The following is a 21,900-nucleotide window of genomic DNA, read 5'->3' on the forward strand; positions in this document are numbered from 1 at the left end:
TGTGTGAATATTAGCAACTGCTGTCTTCTAGTTGTGGTTACAGATTGAGTTTTAAAATATCTTTTTAAAAAAAATATCTTTATATTGGGGCCCCGGTGGCTCAGTTGGTTAAGTGTCTGACTTACAATTTCAGGTCAGGTCATGATCTCAGGGTTAGAAGACTGAGCCCTATGTCGGGTTCCCTGCTCAGTGGGGAGTCCACTTGAGATTCTCTCTCTCTCTCTCTCTCTCTCCCTCCCTCCCCCCACTCTAAAACAAACAAATAAATCTTTAAAAATAAAATAAAATATCTTTACATTGAGATGACTGGAGCATAGCATTCACTAGGCTCTAAGTAGTGAACCTCTAACAAAGAAATCAAAATTTTCAGTTTCACTGGTGACTCTGGGTGGGAAGTGGATAGAACACTAACAAATTTCCAGAGCCTATTCCATAAACTTTAGATGCAAATCATCCTACATCAAAGCTCTGAGTTTTCATAAATTATGAATCACTTCTAGAAGAAAAAAATTTTACTCAAAAACTACCTTAAAGACTACAAAGTCTTTAAGTTGGGGGACCTCCCATACCTGCTGCCTAAACATGTGAAGATGTTTCATGCCTTGACACCTTTGGGCCAGTCGCTTTCTCTGCCCTAAGGCCTCCATCTCTACCTCCACAGGCCTATCATGGGACAGAAGATAACCAGATTATGAATTTACTACCTTCCTTCCCAAAGAGGGCAGTCTTCCAAAGATAGATTTGATGCAGATGTGTTGAGCATACAGTGAATACATATCCAGCTAAACATATTCATATGGGTGCTATTTAGTAGAGAAATATCGGGCCTTGCTTTGCTGGGCCTTGCTTTGCTGGAAGGGGGCTATCCGAAGAAGCTGGTGGGTAGCTCCTCAGCTTTGAAACCAGCTACGTGTGTGTGTGTGTGTGTGTGTGTGTGTGTGTGTGTGTGTACCTGCAGCGTATGGGAGAGCTGCACCAAAGGACAACCTGTGTTGCTCTTTCCTTCTTCACTATGGCTGTGGACCTGTGAACTGCTGTTGCATTCTGAGAACTGGTAAATCTGTACCTATGTCCTAAATCAGCTGGAACTGTGATGTGTGTGCACAGATCAGGCTTATGTCTGCATCCCAAAGAACCCTACCTGTACAGACCCATGACAACCTCATGGGGCCAGGGCAATGCAGGAAAAAGATGATCTGCATCTTTTTCATGCAGGAAAAAGATGAAAAAAAAAAAAAGTCTCATACTGAGGACAAAACTTCCCTGCCATTCTCAGACTTCTTTAATGTGAGACAGAAACAGATTCTTTTAAACCACTGCAGTTATTTTTGTTTTATTATTTTGTTTTATTTTTTGTTATTTGTTCTATTAGAGTTGAATGTAATGGGGAATAAGAAAAAGGGAGTGGAATATGGGGTTGAGCCAGTGAAGGCTATTGAACCTATGGCCACTCACTTGTTAAAGTCACCTCTCATGATCATCCTAATCTTAATCCTAGTCTTCAGCTGAAGACTAATTTTTAGTTAGTCAGTTCCTGGAGAGTAAAGGTATGCCATGTGGATTTTTGTGGAAACTTGGTTGGGGGCTCGACTAACGAGGACAGAACCCAAGGGAGCACATGAGGATGTGGAAGTGCAGAGGTAGAAGCATGGAAAAAGCCCTGGAAGTCTCTGGAAATTGTGGGAAATACTTTGGCATTTTTAGGGCTTTTCATTTGCATTTTGTAAGATTCCTTGGGGGGTTATTAGGGACTCTGGATTATGGGCCGGGTAAGGAAGCTGCCTTAGTTGAGTCCAGAGGACCTCAAAGCATTAGGGCCAGAGGCCAAAGAGCTCATTTCCAGTCTTGTGTAGCTGACACGGACCTGGGTGGGGTAAGGGGGCAGGGCTGCGAGAGAAGCAGAGGTCATGTCACCACAGGCCTCAGATTTCATCTTAATGGCAATGAGGGTGGAGTCCCCGCAGGTTTAATCCGAGGAGTCTGAGATCAGCCTTGCCTTCTGGAAGGAGAGCCCTGGCTGCAGCACAGAAAGCGGATCAGCGAGCGCCAGCCAGAAGCAGGGAGGTGGCTCCCAAACCACTGCTACAACCTAAACAAGAGGTAATGCTGGCTTCTCCAAGGGGCCCGGAAATAGAGCAGCATTTGAGAGAGACCCAGAGAGCAGAAAAAACACTTGGAAGAGGAAGATGAAGGAAACTCAGGGAGTGTCTACTTGGAGGTTTCTGCCTCAGGGCAGAGAGGGGACATGACCTTTTTGACCTTTGAGGGCCTCCACCTGGAGCCTTGGGGGACAAGGAGCAGGAAGGGTCTATAGTACATCTGAGTCTGATTCTGTTTCCCTGGCCCAGTTTCTCCTTTCCAGGCCTCCACTCACCACGTCTAAGCAGGAGAGGGGAAGACAAAGAGGAAGAGGAAGAAGAAATATTCTTAGAATTCTCAAAGAAGGGAAGGTCTAGTCCCCTTCCCTGCATCATTTTCAGCCTGGGTCCTGCTGTCTGGACATTGCACTCTGTCCTTGGAGGAAACCTTAGCACTTACCCACCACCACCCCCACCCCCACCACCACCCCCATCCGAATTGCTAATAAACACTGTGAATAGGCATTCTCTTACTAGCCAGTATTTTAAAACTATTTTAAAGTGACCAAAGCATTCTTTCCAGTTCCCTTCCCACTCCAGCTGATACCCTACACTTTTCAAATAAGCAAGCAACAAAGCCAGTTTGGGGAAATAACCCATTAGATTAAGCTTTTCCCAACAGGGGAGATGCAGCTCGCCAATGTAACTGATGACCATTTGATTTATACATAGGTACCTTGGGTCTCAGGGATAAAAAGTCTGGGCAAATACAAATCTTAAATTTAAATGCATATCACCCAGATTTTAAATAATGAGTCCCCTTTCCTTTGGGCTCATTAAGTCCAAAGCCAAGGAGGGAGAAACTAAAACATAAATCTACCCTCTAGCTTTATAATGTAGAAAGGACTTGAAACTCCCCAAAAGGTAACAGGAACAGCTTTTAAATCCTGCCTATTTTCTGCCCCTGTCTACCCCTCACAGCCACCCTAATTAACTGCACCACTGGTGTCAGCTGGAGAACCACAGCCAAGATATAGAAGCCCGAACAGCAGAGTTCAAAGACGGCTCATTTGTTTATAACTATTATGTAATGACGAGCAGTCACACTGAACATCCTGTGAGAGATCCCCCTCCAATTAATAAAAACCTTGTTTTCTTCAAAGTGAAATGCAAGAAGAGATTAGTACATTGGAAAATGTGTATAAACAGGCTCATTTAGTAAAGAATCACGGTGGCTAACAGCTCAGATTTCCTAGGGTTTACGCGAAGAGCTGGGAGCTTGAGTTCTCTTGCGAGTCACCCACCCACCAAGAAAAAAATGACTCAGGTGAGGGCCACACGCAAGTACGCATTTTACTTAATTCAGAAAGTTTTAAATTGTCACTTACCATTTAGAGGCCCCAACTTGACATGAAAACACATATGTTCACGTTCCTAAATAGGGAATTAAAGATTTAAGGAAAGGGGTAAAGTTTTCATCTCTTACTTCATTTTAAGGTTATTGTTTTGGAAGACCATGGAATTGATGGGAAATTGGTAGGTGGCCACCTACACAGGGCTTATGAATGAGAACGCCATGAATCTTAGGTAGAAACAGTGTGTATCTCACTCCTAAAAGAAAACACAGAGGGCAGCTCCTTGACATCAGTCTCAGTAATGATGTTTTGGATTTGATACCAAGAGTAAAGAAAGAAAAAATAAACAACTGGGGACTGCACCAAACCAAAAAGCTTCTGCACAATAAAGGAACCATCGATACAATGAAAAGGAACCTATGGAGTGGGAGAAAGTGTGTGCAAATCATCCATCTGATAAGTGGTTAATAGCTCAGATATATAGAGAGCTTGCACAACTCAATAGCAAGTAAACAATCAGATTAAAATATGGACAGAGGAATGGAATAGACATTTTCCAAAGAAGGCATACAAATGGCCAATAAATGTGTGAAAAGACACTCAGCATCACTTATGGTTGGGGGAAATGCAAATCAAAACCCCAGTAACATATCACCTCACACCTGTTAGAATGGCTATCATCAAAAAGACAAAACGGATCATGCGGGTGGGCAGGTGGGGTCGGGCACAGGCAGTGGATGTGGTCCCGCAGAGAGCCGAAGATGGCAGTGAACTCAGCGTCCGTCACCAGTGATAACCTAAGTTGACATGACATGCTGGCCTGGATCAATGAGTCTCTGCAGCTGAATCTGACAAAGATTGAACAGCTGTGCTCAGGGGCTGCCTATGGTCAGTTTATGGACATGCTGTTCCCTGGCTCCATTGCCTTGAAGAAAGTGAAATTCCAGGCTAAACTAGAGCATGAATACATCCAGAACTTCAAAATACTACAAGCAGGTTTTAAGAGAATGGGTGTTGACAAAATAATTCCTGTGGACAAATTAGTAAAAGCAAAGCTTCAGGAGAATTTTGAATTTGTTCAGTGGTTCAAGAAGTTTTTTGATGCAAACTATGACGGAAAAGACTAAGACCCTGTAGCTGTCAGACAAGGTCAAAACACTGCAGTGGCTCCCTCCCTTGTTGCTCCAGCTCTGAACAAACCAAAGAAACCTCTCAGCTCTAGCAGTGCAGCTCCACACAGGCCCATTGCAACACGCAGAACTACTGCAACCCCTAAAGCTGGCCCGGGTGTGGTGCAAAAGAATCCTGGTGTGGGCAACGGGGATGACGAAGCAGCTGAAGTGATGCAGCAGGTCAATGTATTGAAACTTACTGCTGGAGACTTGGAGAAAGAGAGAGATTTCTACTTTGGAAAGTTAAGAAACATTGAATTGATTTGCCAGGAGAACGAAGGGGAAAACGACCCTGTATTGCAGAGGATTGTGGACATTCTCTAGGCCACAGATGAAGGTTTTGTGATACCTGATGAAGGGGGCCCACAGGAGGAACAAGAAGAGTATTAACAGCCTGGAGCAGCAGAGCAACATCCAAATTCTTCACTACAAATCATGTGCTTAACTGTAAAATACCCCCTTTTATTTTTCTTAGAGAACTCACTGGTTTCTTTTCATGAGCAAACAGTACCTCTTCTTAAAGCGCACTTTGCAGAAGTTTCATCCCTTTCCCAATGAGTTTGAGTTAGGAGCTTTTACCCTGTGGCAGAGCAGTATTAACATCTAGTTGGGTCCCCTGGGAAACAGAGAGGCTGACCGTGGGGCTCACTGTGTGGACGCTGGTAACACTCACTGCTGGAGAAGGTGCTTTTATGTCCTACATTGAGGTGGAGTCCTCAGTAGAGAAATGTAGAGACTGATTTGAATTTTAAGCTAATGTGAAATCTTGGCAGAGAGCGTTTTAATAAATAAATGCCTTAATAGTAAAAAAAAAAAAAGATGAAAACAAGTGTTGGTGAGGATGTGGAGTAAAGGGAACCCTTGTGCATTGTTGTTGGGAATTAGTAAACTGGCATAGCCTCTATGGAAAATAATATGGAGGTTCCTCCATATAGAAAAATAGAAATACCATGTGATTGAAAATTCTACTTCTAGGTATCTATCCAAAGGAAATGAAATCAATATATCAAAGAGGTATTTACACTCCCATGTTCATGGCAGCATTATTTACAATAGCCAAAACATGGAAACAACCTAAGTGTCATGGATGGATAAATGATTAAAGAAAACTTTGTGTGTATATGTGTATACACACACCCACAGGAACATTATTCATCCATAAAAAAGAAGGGGATCCTGTCATTAGTGACACACAGATGGTACTTGAGGGTAGTACACTAAGAGATAAACCAAAGAAAAACAAATACTGAATGCTCTCACTTTACATGTCAAACCAGAAACAAATAAACTCCTGAAGTCATAGAAACAGAGAACAAATTGGTAGTTGCCAGAGGCAGGGATTAGAGAATGGGGGACATGGGTGAAGGCGGTCAAAGCCAGAAACTTCTAATTATATGATTAATAAGTTCTGAGGATGGAAATATACAGTGTGGTGACTATAGTCAACAATACTGTACTGTACATTTGAGAGTTGCTAAGAGAATAGATCTTAAAAGTTCTCATCACAAGAAAAAAAGTTCTAACTATGTGAGATAATGGATGTCAACTAAGCTTACTGTGATAATCAATTAATGACATATACAAATATCAAATTGTTATGTTATACACCTTAAACCAGCACAATGTTATAGGTCAGTTATACTTCAATAAAAGTGGGAAAAACAAAACAAAACGCTAAAAAAAAAAAAAAAAGAAAAGAAAAGAAACAGTGTACATCTCCCAAAACAGGGAAAATATGGCAGAGGAATTTCTGATCTAGAGAGTTTCATGTTTCAGTTTTAGAGGGGAAAACATTCAGATGACATTATATGACTACACTAGAGGACAATGAATAGGTCCCATTGACATAATGGGAAAAAAGCACTAAAGCTCTGCATTTTCCATGAAAAAATTAGAAAAAGCTGAGTGTGCTGCTTATAACTGAAAGGATCTGCAAACCAAAAGACATACTGTGGGTAACACAAGGACCTTGAACTGACCCCAGGTGGTGAGTACCTTTCCATTGGTATCACCAAGGATGATGGCGGGGACTCATAACCATAAATTGGGGTGAAAAAATGCACAAGTCAGGGCATGAAGTCACAAAGAACGAGGAAATCATGGGCCCTATTACATAAGGGGTATTGGCATGACCTTGTAGGAACTCCTAAGGTGGAGTACAACTGACCAGGACGGCTTGTCATAGATCTGTATCTGGGTAGGTTGGTAGGACTGACGTAGCTTGGACATATCTTGCAAGGAACTTACATTAGGTAGTCAAAATTTGGTGATTTGAATTATGACAATCCATGAACCTGAGTATTGAAGCATTCCAGAGAATGGATGGATGAGGTGAAAAGGGAAGGATAAGATGAAACCAGGGTAGCTATAGAAGAGCAGCTGATTGGGAATTAAGAGGCTAGGATGCTAAACAGGTTTGCAACGGTTGGCCTCCTGGTCTTAAAGGGTCAGGACAAGGAGTCAATAAATAGATCCATGCTCAGGAACCTGGAAATCCCCTAGACTGATCCAGGAGTTTGCTAGTTGGGGAGCACAAGCAGAGGACAGAACAGTTCTCATCTTGCCCTATCCACTTTCTCCCTGTGGAGAGAGCAGGAGGTCACTATAACTGACAACTGTGCATGTCAGAGACCCAGAATGTATTGATTAATAAAGGCATTTGGCAAAGTCTCTCAGGAAATTCTTGTGGACAAGATGGAGAAATGCAGACCAGATGACAGTATAATTTGGGCGACTCAGGGTTGGCTGAAAAACCTATGCTCAAACAATGCTGATGGAAGGGGGAAGGGAGGTGCTAGTGACCTGCCAAATGGCTCTGTCACTGGTCCTATTCTACTCGTCATTACTAGGAGCGACTTGGATACAAAGATAGAGGGAAGGCTGACTGAAACTGCAGATAACACAAAGCTTCGAGAAATAGCTAATACAATGAAATTGAGATTTAAAGAGCTAGTAAATATCGAAATGACTTCAATAGATTGGAACAATGAGTTGGACCAACGAGATGGAAATGGATAGAGATAAATGTGAAATCTTTCATGCACGTTCAAAAAACCAATTACATGAAGACGGGGTCGGGAAGACCTGAACTGAGAACAGTTCCCCTCAACAGAAACTGATAATCTTAGTTGATCACAGCCAAAAATAATCCAATAGTTTGACATGGCTATAAAAAAAAAAAAAAGCTAATATAATCTTTAGTTACATCAGTAGAAATGTAACATCCAAATTAACTGGAAGAAACAGTCCCACTTGACTGTGCCCTGGTCAGACATCTGGACTGGCACGGTGCCTTGCCAATAGACAGCATTCAACAAATACTTGTCACACAAATGAATGGATACCACATTTTCAGATGGACCTTGAAATGAAGATGGTAAGGGATTTGGAGACTGTTTTCAGAAGAGAAGGCTGAACAAACAGGGAAATGTTTAACCTGGAAGAGACTAAGGAGACCCACATGAGAGTGGTTTTCAACTCTTTGAAAGAATTTCACATTTGGTTTTACTCCAGATGGGGAAAAATTGAAGGTCAATGGTTAGAAGATACACAGAGATAAAATTTGGCTCAAGGAGAAAATGGGAACTCTCGGACAATCAAAGGTAGTGGCGGTAAGCTTTTTCTCATCGCTGATATTAAAGCAGAAGTGGGCTGATCATCTGTTATGTCTTTAGCAGTTCAGAATATATACCTGTATACACTGGAGGTTAGGTCTAGAAGGTCTCTCAGATCTCTTCCAACTATAAGGGTATAAGAGAGATGATTCTACAATGCTGCTGGTCTTGTTTCTTTAGCTCCAAATGAGCTTCCAACTCACTGGATTGGCTTGCCAACTCCCGAAGCTTTGTGCCAGGCAGTCTTGGCTATGGATTTCAAAGCAGCAGCTAACAAAAGAACCTGGCCTACACTCTACATGGCAATCCATGAAATAGTAACTTTGTGAAAAGAGGTTCAGTTTGATTTGTTTGTTTAACTTTCTTCAATGCAAACATTAGGGAAGAAAAGGAACCTGACAGTGCCCATATGGCTTCATCGTGGTGGAAGAAAATCCTACTTGGAAACTGTGATCAAAAGTGGACTCTATCCTTGACTTTTCTGGACTGTACTTTTGTTTGTTAACAAACATCAAATGAGATGTTGGGAAGTGAATACCTCTTTTAACAGGACTCCGTGTAAGACTGATATTGTTAGATGTATTTAATACTGATGGAACCTACAGATCCCAGGAGCAACTTTTGGTTCCTTATTGGAAACGGCACTACGGGAGTTTCCCACTAAAGGGGATTGAAAGTTCTGAAAGGCTCTAGAGAAAGTGGGAGCCCACCTCTAACATGGCCTCCTGGCTTACTGGTACTCACACCTTTCTGCAGTTTCCTCGCACATGGGATAAGGCTGACCAACCTGTGTAACCAGTAAGATCGTGGAAGTGTCAAGGTGTGCTTCTGAGGCTAGGGGTCATAAAATGTAGTAGGGCTTTTACTTTGGGCTTTCTTGGATCATCTGGGAAATCCAGGGGCTATAGCGTAAAGATACCTGACAGAGGCACGTTCAATGAGGAACTGAGGCCTCCTGCCAATGACCATTATGAACTTCCTAGCCATGAGTGAGCCACCTTTTTTTTTTTAATGAGTGAGCCACCTTAGAAGAAGATCTTCTGGCCTCAGTCAAGCCTTTAGATGACAGCAAAGCCAGATACCATCCTGCTGTCACCTCCTGACAGTTCCCAAGTCAAAAGCATCCAGTTGAGCTGCTCCTACATTCCTGACCCACAGAAACTTTGTGGGATAATGTTTTTAGTTTATTTTTATTTATTCATGACAGACACATAGAGAGAGGCAGAGACACAGGCAGAGGGAGAAGCAGGCTCCCTGTAGGAAGTCCGATGCAGGACTTGATCCCAGGACCTGGGACCACTACATGAGCCAAAGGCAGATGCTCAACCATTGAGCCATCCAGGCATCCCTGTGGGATAATGAATTTTATTGTTATTTTTAGGTCACTAAGTTTGGAAGTAAAGTACACACAAGAGATAACCAATGCAGGGGAGTTAACACAGATCTGCAACTAATAAAACTCAATTACTCTTTGTCACACTTAAATAATAGTGAGGGGTCTCACTAAGGGGACCAGTGTGGATAAAATGAGGACCTAGGAAGCCATACAGAAGACACAGATTTCATTTGTCTTTCCAGAACCTGGCACAATGATTGATTACATAAGCATCTCTAGCAAACTGTACTCTGGTAATTTCCATCCCCCCTCTGGCTGGGTGGCAATGACTAGACATCAGCAAGGAAAGATGACCTTAAACCCTAAAGGTGGTTGAACTATGCTCAAAGAGGGAACATTCACCATTATCATAAGGTAGCTTTTACTATTTTCACTACAGGAACAGCCACCAGCCCTGTGAGAGAAAGTCCAGAACTCAGAGAATGGAAAACGTCAGTCACTTTAAAGGTTCAGGATAAATCAACTCCCACTGGGTCATCGGCATGGCTGTCAGAGTCTGATGTGAGCTCAAGACCTGTGGAGCCTCAACCACGCTGTTTCCACAATGTGCAAATATGTCCACATTGCTTTCCAGCCCTGCCGGCAGGCATAATAAATCCAACGGGGAATGTACGCTGATCCATTAATTTGGGCAGAACAGGCATGAAACGTAAGTGCCTTTTAATATACCATTTGATCTACTCCTGAGGTTATCTGGGGTCAATGCCATGCTTAAAAAGTAGGAAACTCATATTTCTTCTTCTCCTTGCTTATCTACCTCTATCTTTTTAAATTAAATGCTGGTGGGTGATTTATTTCAATTAGCATGAGTCGGCTCAGAACTACTGGACCAGAGTTTCAACCTCGTAGCCATTCCCTCAGGGAATCCTTTGGGAATGTGCTCAAGAACGAAAATTATCATTGGTATCGTGAGCCACAGAGATGAAAGGATAGAGAGGGGAGTGCTCCAGAGAAGCACAAAAAGGGGCACTCCCTATAGGAGAGACATCAGTGTGGCTGGAGGTAGAAACTTGGAGGCAGGCCCAGAGGTAGACACTCTGAGGCTACAAAAGGTATGCTGGAGGGGCACCTGGATGGGTCAGTCAGTTACGCATCCGACTCTTGATTTTGGCTCAGGTCAGGATCTCAGGGGGATGAGATCGAGCCCTACGTTGGGCTCTGCACTCAGGGTGGCGTCTGCTTGTCCCTCTCCCTCTGCTCCTCACCCTGCTCACTCGCTCTCTGTCTTTCTCTTCAATCAATCAATCAATGAATCTTTACCAAAAAAAAAAGTAAGGCTGAGTATTGCAGTGGACGAGGTATAGATCTAGGCTGTGTGAGAATGACTACATGGCCTTTAAGGACATAATCCAAAAAATAAAAATGTAAAGCTTCCTGGCCTAAATATGTCTCCAGAATTCATCTATCCACCTGCCACTATCTCATTCAGCTATACATAGTGGGCTATCGCCTCACAACTCTTAAATGTTATTCTGAAATAGCACTAGTAATTATATAACTCCCTAGTTTATACACACTCGCCTCTTATATACATTTATATTTTCTTGTTAGTTCAAGGATTATGGGTGATTTTTACTTTGAGCTTACCTGTGTGTCTTTCTGAATTTTTCAAATGAGAAAGGAATCTAAATAAATAATCTAAATAAATAAGTCTTGCCTCAAATAGTCTATTGTAGGCAAGACAGTCATCTTTTTGAAGAAAATCTACAGAAGAAATATTGCAGTCTACTTTGAGGCAAGCAAGGTGAGCAAACCAAAACTCACCCTGCAACAGTGCTTTGCTGAGTGACCAACCCAGAAGCATAGGAACCAGACAGAGAACAAGAGAAAATGAAAAAGCCTGTTCACCACTGAAGACCCAAAGAGAGCTGACACAGGTATAGTTAGGAATCCATGAGAAACCTATCTTAAGAATCCCATCAATCCCTCGAATATAATTTTCAAATGAAATACACGACACTAATGGCATTATAGTTGAGGATTCAAGCAGAGAAAGTCTTATCTGAGTATCCAGCAAATGACAGATTTTGTGACCGGACTATCTACACTTAGTACCACTATAAATAAATAGTAGAGGCAAGTTTTTTTTTTTTTTCAAAGCTCATTTTTAAAAAGTTCTGTGTATAGAAGTAAAACATAAAGTTGCAGAGACCTCATAGGATAAGAATGACTCTCTCTCTCTCAGTAACATAAACGTCCTGAACAATTTTTCCAACAATGTGTAAGGATGAATAGAATATTTTCATCCCCATTATTTCTCTTTTAGAAAGTTCTAGGATGTCTAGCATTTTGAGCCATGCCAGTTACATGATCAGTTAACATTTGCATTGAGGGCACCTGGGTAGCTCAGTCAATTGTGTCTGATTCTTTTATTTTGGCTCAGGTCATGATCTCAGGGTCTTGGATCCAGCCCTGCATTGGGCTCTGTGCTGGGCATGGAGGTTCTTGCGACTCTCCCTCTCCCTCTGCCCCTCCCTCTCAAATAAATAGACAAATCTTTTTTTTTTTAATTTTTTTATTTATTTATGATAGTCACACACAGAGAGAGAGACAGAGAGAGAGAGAGGCAGAGACACAGGCAGAGGGAGAAGCAGGCTCCATGCACCGGGAGCCCGACGTGGGATTCGATCCCGGGTCTCCAGGATCGCGCCCTGGGCCCAAGGCAGGCGCTAAACCGTTGCGCCACCCAGGGATCCCAATAGACAAATCTTTAAAAAAAAAAAAAAAAAGTCATTTGCATTAGGTGTTGTAGTTCATGAAGTACTGCAGGCACCTTACTTTGAGCTTAATAGCAGCCCAAAAAACAGGTATAATATTTTGTAGGTGAGGGAATAGGTGTGTATAAGTCAACTAGCATTTACTGAGTGCCTAACAGGTATGTTGAACTTCACTAAATACTTTAATATTCCATCACAGGTAATCCTTTTTTTTTTAAGATTTTATTTATTTATTCATAGAGACACACACATACACAGAGAGGCAGAGACACAGACAGAGGGAGAAGCAGGCTCCACACAGGAAGCCCGATGTGGGACTTGATGCCGGGCCTCCAGGATCACACCCTGGGCTGCAGGTGGTGCTAAACTGCTGCGCCACCAGGGCTGCCCCGTCACAGGTAGTCCTAATGAAAGTCTTGTTTTTAAAATTCATTATCCTCATTTTATGGATAAGGAAACTAAAGTTTAGAAAGGGTATGTTGCCGTGATAATATTGCTATAAATATACTAAAATACAAGCGAAGACAAAGTGTAAAATGTTAACCTTCTGACTCAAAACTCTAGGCTCTTTCCACTATATAATGATAGATACACAAATTAAATTTCCATGTGTATTCGTATCATAAAATCCTTGTTCAAAGCCTATAGGAGTTTTGGCAAGTCAATGAATTTCTCTGAGCTTCAGTGTGATCATCTGTGAAAGAGAAATACTGATGGAATTATAACAATTTACCCGTGGTCATTAAAAAGTTAAATTAACGCATATGCAAAAGAGATTTACCTTAACAAAACTAGATTTCACAGCATTGTCTCACTTTTGATCATTCAGCACTAGAAAAGCCCAGAAACCCTCTAGTAGAGGATTCTGGTAGCTGCAGATACCACAGAATCCCTGAACTCATTTGTTCATTCAGTGCCTATGTACCAGGCTCTGTAATGGTACAGGGACCCAATAGGGAGCCAGACGGACAAAGACCCTGCATGCCTGGGGCTCACGTGCTGGCGGGGATGACAGACCGTAAACATAAGACTGTCATCAATACTGTCATCTCAGGTAACAGCGCTATGGAGAAAACGAGGCAGTAAGAGAGAGCATGGTATGGGGGGGCGGGGGGTAGAGTGGAACGAGGCTGGCGGGAGGACCCTTTGCGAGGAGTGTGATGAAGCCAAGGACTGAGCCCTGCAGACATCGCAGGGCAAGTGCTGTAGGCGGGAGTCACAGCAAGTGTCTAGGCCCTGAGGTGGGCAGAGCGTGGCAAGACCCCAGACCATAAGGCAGGAGAGGTGGAGGCGGAGTGAGAGCAGGGGACAGGAGGGTAAAGTGGGGGGACAGGGCGGACTGCAGACCAGCAGTGGTCCATGGCCAGGAGTTTCTTCCAGGGGATGAGTCTCCACTTTCTGCCCCCAGACTGAATGCCGTACAGGCTGGAAACACGGGCACACCATTGCTCCCAGGCCAGCTCCTGCAGAGGCCAAGGTGGCATTCCACACCACCCACTCTGGCCTTCAGCCTTGTCCAAGGGATGTCCAGGGGGTCCTCTCCTCATCCACTACTGTCCTGCTGCCCCATCTCACCCCAACTCCCTTTCAAATTCTAATGAGGGCTTGTTGGGCAAACATTGGGGAACAGCGCAGCCTCTGGATGGGGCTCCTGGACCCAGAAGGCCCCCGCAGATGAGGTGTGATTCCTGCCTCTGCCGCCAACCGGGTCCAACTCCTCATGTGCATCAGGTTCCCTGTGCGTAAACTGGGGGTCCTGATGGAACCTGCTTGGCAGTGAGCTTTAGTTAGAGCCCCTTGCTCACCTCCACTGCACGTGCCACAGTGCTAGTCCCTTCCAGTCCAGCAAGCATAATCATTTCAGCATTTTCCCTATCTTACTGACACTGTCAGGCAGCTCCTTTATGCTACTGGCAAAAAAAATTCTCTCTGGAAATGGAAGAAATTATGTAGGAAAAAGAAATGCATAAGATTGCCTTAAAATCTGAGCTGAAAGGGAATACACAGGCTGGCATATATACGGATAAACATGGCACGCTGCCTTGGCACTCCCTGGATGCTTAACTGGGGACGTTTTCATCTATTTATTTAAGTAATCCAAAAGTAAACCACGAGAGGAAAAGAGAGGAAGAGAAGCGTTCTTTCCTCATACCCAAACCAAACACCACAAATAACGCTGCCATTCATACTAAGGGAGTCTAATTAAGGGAGGGGAAGGGCCTGACCTTGTTTACAAAAGGGGCCCAGTCTAAAAAGTCAGTGGGTCAAACTGGGCTGAGCTTGACCCTTGACATTCTGGCAGCCTCAGAAAGAGAGCAAAGTGACCTCTGTGAAACGGGGCAGGCGTCAACAGCCTCTATTGCTCAAGGGAAACAATAGGACCTATGAGAATTGTCTGGAAAAGCACAAAGAGTCATGCTCCTCCTTGCTTCACTCCAGGGCCACCCGGAGGTTGAAGAGGTTGGCAATTTTGTCTCTGACACCTCCCACCTCCCTTTCAGCATCTACTGTGACAAATTTCTGCCCTGTTCCTCGGCCTCCTAATTCCTCCCCGCCCCCACCACCTCTCAAGTAAATTGGGGTTCATCTGGAATGGATTACCTCCACCAATTCACTTTCACACTTGGCCCGGGTGTCACGCTGCCAGGGGAGAAGAACATTTTATTACAGGCCAATTCCTTAGGTCAAAGGAATGAATACCTAATGCTGGACATGCTGGTGGCATATGGACCCGCCTGAAGGGCCAAGCTGCGCCGGGGGGTTGAGTGATGGCTGCTTTGACAGGTGGGTCTCCCCCACCACAGACGAGCAGGGCCAATGGGACAGCTGGTGGGGATAAAGGATGTCACCTCCACTGTGCACGTCTTCAAACCCTGCCTGCCCACCCACCACACCTCCAGTCCAGCTGACAGTCTACGCAGAGCCCCCAGGACTTCGCGGTAAGCAGAGCTGTGAGATGAGCACCATGACACCACCTTCCAACCGGTCTGCCACCCTGGGCCCCTCTGACTTGGTCGCCGTGGTGCCCCTGTTGCAACATGTGTGACACAATCTAGCTTGGACTAGAGAGGCCCAAGGCTCCGCAGCAGGGCAGGGGTGGGGGGAGCAAAGTTCTGTTTTCTTCTGCTTCTTGCTGACCCTGCTGTGCAGACCTCCACAAGCACACAGAGTCACAAAGGATGCCTCGACCCAGAGAAACCAGTGAGGAACCCACTGATGGTAGCACGTCTTAGTGACACATCCTTGTGAATTCTGCTCTTCTTTGGAACAATCTCCGTGTCCGGGAAAGGTGACTGGCAGGGAGAGGGCAGTGGGAGAGGACTGGGCCGCTGCCATGGCACTGAGAAAGCCTGCTTTTCAATGACCTTCCTGACCATTTAGAATGAATTTTAACGGGCTGTGCTTTTCCTGGGACATTTTTTCTTTGAACTCCCAGACTTCCCTTCATTGCAAGTTGCCATAATATGAACCAGATTTTTTTTCCTCCCTCTTGTTTGCTTAAAAGGCGTTAACTATAAATTAGAGTATCTCAAGAGTGAGGTGTCACATGCGGGGCCTCGGGGCTCCTCAACCCCGGAGCCCCACAGCCGGGAGAGGGGCCAGGCCGCCTCTTTCTCTGGCAGCCTGGCTCCAAGACCCAGGCCAGGGATGATCCCACCCTCCTTCTCGAAGCTATCCAGTTACAGTGATGTACAGAAACGGCCTTGTTTGACTCAAACATCAGTTTTATTTCTTTTTTTTTTCCTTTAATTTCTTTCCTAGAGGAAAGGGAAGAGTGGTTTTAAATGGGCATTTATCCTGAGTCATATTCCATGCGGTGCTTTCATTCTGAAGGGTATCACCCAGTGTGGGCACCAAGGCTCATTTCAATCAAATATCCCACACTCCCACACCTGGAGGCCCTTGCCTCTGGGGACTGCCAGTCCTGGCTGCGATGGTCACTGTGCAAGAAGGCAATGACTGCAACACTGGAATTTTTTTTTTTTTTTACCATACTATTAGATTCCTATCAGAGAATCTTCATAAATGCACTCACCCATTATCCCTCCAGGTCTGAATGTCATGCCTCCAGGGGACAAGGTTTCAAACAACCAACAAGCAGACCACCACGGTTCTAGTGTGGTTCAGCTTTGTTTTTTAAGACACTCAAGTTCACAGCAATTGCTCAATTGTCAAAATTCAGGAAACAGTCACCGAGTACCAACTGTTTGCCAGGAACAACACTAAGCAATTTCACATCGGCTCACATTACCAAATACAATTTAAAATTATTATCTGGTGTATTATTCACTTGTGGTAGGTAACACCATATTGCTCCATGGCCTTCCATCCACTGAGACACTGAAGTACATAGGAGACAGAAGGTCTCCCTGAAGCTCATCTGAGACAGAAGAAAGAGTCTGACAGCAGAACACACTGATTTGCAATAAGTAGGTGCTTCAGAGTCAAAAAAGTTTGGTTTTGAATTCCAAAAGGGCTCTGCCTGCAAGATCACCCAAAGTTGGGGGCCGAGCACAGGGTGTGCTGGAAATGAGAGGCAAGCTCTTGCATGGGACAGGGTCCTGGGAGGGTCTTAGCTAGGGGTGTGCAACAAAATACCACAGACTGCATGGCTTAACCAACATTTATTTTCCCATAGTTCTGGAGGCTAGAAATCCAAGACTAAGGTCTCAGAGTCAGTTTCCGGCTGAGGTCTCTCTTTCTGGCTTAGTGTCCTCTTGTAAAACCCTCAGGTGGCCTTTCCTCCATGTGTTTGTGCAGAGAGACAGCCAGCAAGCTGTCTGGTATCTCTTCTAATGAGGGCTCTAACGCCATCATGAGGCTCCCACCCTCGTGACTTCATGTAAACCTACTTAGGTCATGAAGGCCCACCTCCAAATACCATTACATTAGGGTTAGGGCTTCAACATATTAAGTCTGGGAGAAAGGGCCAAAATTCAGTCTAGAACAGGTGTGAGTGTCTTCAAGAGCTGGGGGACAAGCAAGCAGAGAATGGGAGGGGAGCGGCTTAGCTTTCAAGTGCAGCACCTGTTCCTTTGCCACGTGCAGCCCCCTACTCAGCCTAGGGCAGAAATACTGAAGGTAGGGATAGAAACCTCCAGAAAGAGCTGGGAACCCAATGCCAAGAAAACGTGTGCCACTCTTCCCAGGTGGGAGAGTGGGAGCTAGGAGACCCCCTCACTGAGTAATGTCTAAACCAGAGATAACTAACATTGACCAGACGAAATGCCTCCCTCCGCCCTGGGCGCCCTCATTCCCTAAGTGAAAGTGAGACCTCGTGAAGAACCTGAGCTCAGACACGAACAAAGTCACGTCTCCACAGACTCCCATCTGTGGCGGTTTCATTTGTACCCGTTACACCACGTTGGGTGTTCTAAGATGTACTATTTCCACTTACAGATGGGAAAACAGAAGCTCAGAGAGTGCAAGCAACGTCCATGAGCTCCCCACTTGTAAGGGATGGAAGCTGGACATGAACTTGGATCTGTGGTGGCTCAGGTCAATGTGTACTCTCCTCCCACCCTCTCTGAGTGGGTGCAGCTCTCCTGGATGAAATTAAGGGCAAAAAAAAAGAGATCTTCAGCTGCCTGCACTGCTCTCACCCTGAGCCTTAATCAAAGGGCACCATCTGGATGCATATTCACTTTTTCCCCCAGGCCTGAGTTTCCTACAGGCAGTGACACCACCCAGTTAGTGGAACACCTGAGGTTCCACGGATACACAACTACCCAAGTCATTAACTACAATGACATGACCTAACCGGGTTTAGGAGAGAAGCAACAGATCTGCTGTCCCCCTCAAGTTCTCAAACACGCACGGTGGGACTGATATCTAACACCAAGACCCTCCATTCTTTGGATCTTCTTTTGATTCCATCCAGATTCATATACCTCCTTGGGGCCATCATGTCTGCCCTGGGCAGTCATCCTACATCAGAGCCCGGATCCACCTCTTTGCATTGTCACGTGGCTTTAATACAGGGAGTAGTTCTTGCCCTACTTTTGAACCCAAATGGGTTTATCCAAAGTGTCTACAAATCCTAGTATGCATTTCACTAGTGGTGAAAGCTACTCAGAGAACTAGGTACTGACTTTGGCCAGCAAATCCTACATATACCAGTGGATGATAAAATGACCTACCTTTCATTTCCCAGTAGTTTTCCGTCAGAATTTTTGGTGCCAGTTGATTCTCCCCTAATTAAATCTCATTATTTCTAAAATGCTTGTTTTAACTTGATCCTAGTAATAGGTTTCACTGTCAAATTTTACTGATTTTGCTCTTAACACTTCTCACAATTCAAATTAAATTGGTTATGAAATGCTTGTATAGACTGGGAACAACTGGTAAACTCACTGTCCCTTGTGACTTTCATGAGTGTGGATTAATGGCAATAATAATAGCTCATTTTTTGGAGCACTTACAGTGGAGGCAAGTACTGTGCCAGGTGGTCTGCACAGAATTATCTCATTCAATCCTCACAATGACTCTAGGAAGTAGGTCCACTTCTCTGAGGCACAGAGGTGCTAGTTGATCTACCCAAGACCACACAGTATCATGTAACAGAACCCAGGCTAGAAGTCCAGGTCCCTCTAACTCCAAAGCCCTTGTTCTTCACCCCCTCCCCGTACTGCCACACAGTGTCCAATATTCTTGCAGTTAATTTAGTCCAGTCAGTAGAACAAGAGTTTGACGCCAGTGATGCTCAAATATAATAGCATATGTGCTTATGTCTATAAGAGTAGTTTAAAAGATAATCACCCTATTGACTAACTCAACCCCACACATAAGCCTTCTCAGTGTGAAGTGAAGACATGGCTTGGCAACTGAGTCTCTTCTGTGACGGTCACCTCAGAGTCTGTGACTAACGTGAAGAGGCTGCCCGGGCGCGTCTGGGGGTAGTGCCAATGCCGCCCTTGGGTCAGAGAGGCACACCCAGGTAAGACTGGCCAGTCTGCCTCTGGGTTTGCTGGCTGTGGCTGGCCCAGCAGGGACCTGGGACTGGAAGCACGAACAGAAGGCAAGCAGCCCTCTGTGTAATTGTCCAATGTGTTTACAGCCAGTCCCTGGTTTTCACCACCTTTCCTTTAACCATCCATTCCCCTAGCCACGCCTGAAAGCAATCTATATTTAACTTTTCACCACCTTGATTCAAGAATTTGTCAGTTTCTAGGAGGATGGTCAGTACTACCAGGCAACCGGTTCCCCATCAATGTATGAGCGCCATCTAGGCGTGAGCGGAGCGACTGCAGGCCGCCGCAGGGGCAGGTGCCCCGGCGCAGTTCTTTCCTTCATCTTTCTAGAGGAAGCAGGAAGGACCATATGAAGATCCTCATAATATGACTTTACCCTGGGCATTATATCCAGCAGACCATGCAAATGTGGGTTCTGCTTTTGCAGACTTTGTTATGTATGACTGGAAAAGGAAGTTAATACATCCATTACCTCAAGGTCATAGGCACTGAAATCACCAAACGCCCAGTAAATGAAAGGAGTTAAAACTGAGATAAGGATAGGTTATTCCCCAAACAATCTCCGCCACCAGATTTCTGATTAAATTTGGGCAAACGACACCTTCCTGGGCCTCATTCCTCTCAACACTGCCTTCTCAATATCCTCAGGGAGGATGCTGGACAGCGTGATATACAACATTCTTATAAGGCCCAGCTCTAGGATATAACAATCCTTCCATGTGACAGCTTTTAATGACCTGCTATTTTTGAAAGATTTTATTCATGTATTTGACAGAGAGAGAGAGAGAGAGAGAGAACAAGCAGGGGGAGCAGCAGGCAGAGGGAGAGGGAGAAGCAGGTTCCCCATTGAGCAGGGAGCTTGACATGGGGTTCAATCCCAAGACCCTGGGACCATGACTTGAGCCAGAGGCAGACCCTAACCCACTGAACAACCCAGGTGCCCCAATGGTTGCTATTTTGTTTCAAGCTGGCAGATATAACTACAATAAAGAATGACTCATCTAGAGACACTCTGGAGGTGACTGGGCAGGCATGGCCTAGGTGCATGTACATTCTCCTGCTTCCCCCTTTCCCTCAATAACAGAAACCTGACAATGTTTGTGTTGGCAACATTCCCGAAAGACCAGACGCCGGTCTCACTAATGAGTTGTAACCAGAAGTCAGTTCGGTAGAGCTGCTGAGAGGACTATTCTTGAGGAAAAGTCACAGACTTGGCTGACAAGTATACTTCGCCCTTCTGCCCGCCTGAAGCATGGGCTCAGTGGACTAGAGTAGCCGACTTGTGCTCATGAGAACATGTAGTCCTGTTCTAAGGAGAATAAACAAGACATCAGAGGGAGCCTGAGTCCTTGACAAGCTGCAAGAACATCTTCATTAGCTGAGGTGAGGGCCTCTTGCTCTGGAGTTGTTGTTCTATGGGAGAAACAAACCTTCACTTGGTGAAACCACTACTGTTGGGTTCCTCTTATAAGCAGAAAGTCATGCCTGACACAACAACACAGGTCTTGTCATACGTTTGTTTATTCAGCAAAAATATTAGCATATGTGCCTGCAGCTATGTGCCAGTAACTATGCCAGATACAAAATGGTCCAGGCTTGAGGCACTCGTGCTCTGCAGGGTAAGGTGCGTGGCTGTGTAACTCATCGGAGGGCATCAGAGGCAAAGGGAGGTGGTCGGGGAGGTCTCCCCCATGGTGATTCCTTAGCTGAGTATTTAAGAGTTAGTCTGGGAAATCACTCAGAATTAACCTGGTAAAATAAAGAGAAAGAGGGCCATCACAGACACTGCTGTCCACCAACCTGATGGGCATCTCCCTCTTCCTCCATGCTGAGAGTGCCTTGGTTCTCGTTCTGGTGTCCTTCTTTCCCTCCACTAGTGACTTAGTTAAAACCCTCAGCCAGTGATGGGAAGGAGACTTGGTTCTGGCTAATAAGACAGGAAAAACATTCTGCTACGAAAGCACCTAGAAACATTTTTTCTCTTAAAAAGAAGATGTGGAGGAAACAGTAGTCCCTTCTCTCTCTTGCTGGACCTCGTGCCCGTGGCAGATCTCCTGAAAGTGAGGCAAGCGAACCCACGCAGAGTTCAGCACAGTGGGAAGACGAGGGGAACCTTGCCCTCAGTGACACTGATGAATGGCTGCATTAATCAGCCCCAGAACCACCAGCCGCTCGGGATGATGTTATGTGCGCCAGCAAGTCCTCTTGCTGTTTTACCCTTGTGGACAGGATGTTCTGTTACCTACGGCCCAAAGTATCCTACTACAAAGGTGTCCTAGGCAAACGCAGTGGGCACGAAGGGATCCAGAGCTATGACAGATGATGGCTTGTTCTAAGAAGTGCAGGTATGAAAAACCTATGTGTAAGATGAAAAGAGTCGTGTGATGATAGGACGCCGCAAAATTCAGCTGAGACCAGACAACCAGGGGGGATCTCCTGGGAGTTACCCAGCAGGAGAGTGACACTCTCAGATTCATATTTTAGAAGATGACACTGGCAGTCCTGTATAAGGAGCAGGAACAGCAGAGATGAGGGGACCTTGTCACTGGGACTCTGCTCATCTGCCCCAGCAGTGGTAAAGACTTGAAGAAGGAAGA

The 21,900-nt window shown here is 45.0% G+C and overlaps 1 protein-coding gene and 1 pseudogene across 3 annotated transcripts in view; one reads left to right on the top strand and one right to left on the bottom strand.

Annotated features, from left to right (window-relative positions):
- Positions 1-21,900, bottom strand: part of THSD4 (thrombospondin type 1 domain containing 4) — a 582,162-nt gene that overhangs the window by 279,464 nt on the left and 280,798 nt on the right. The gene's annotated exons all lie outside the window — the stretch shown is intronic.
- LOC121484388 lies at positions 4,195-4,995 on the top strand (annotated as a pseudogene).

The sequence above is a fragment of the Vulpes lagopus genome, chromosome 2 (genome assembly GCF_018345385.1).
Source record: "Vulpes lagopus strain Blue_001 chromosome 2, ASM1834538v1, whole genome shotgun sequence".
NCBI classification, from domain to species: domain Eukaryota; kingdom Metazoa; phylum Chordata; class Mammalia; order Carnivora; family Canidae; genus Vulpes; species Vulpes lagopus.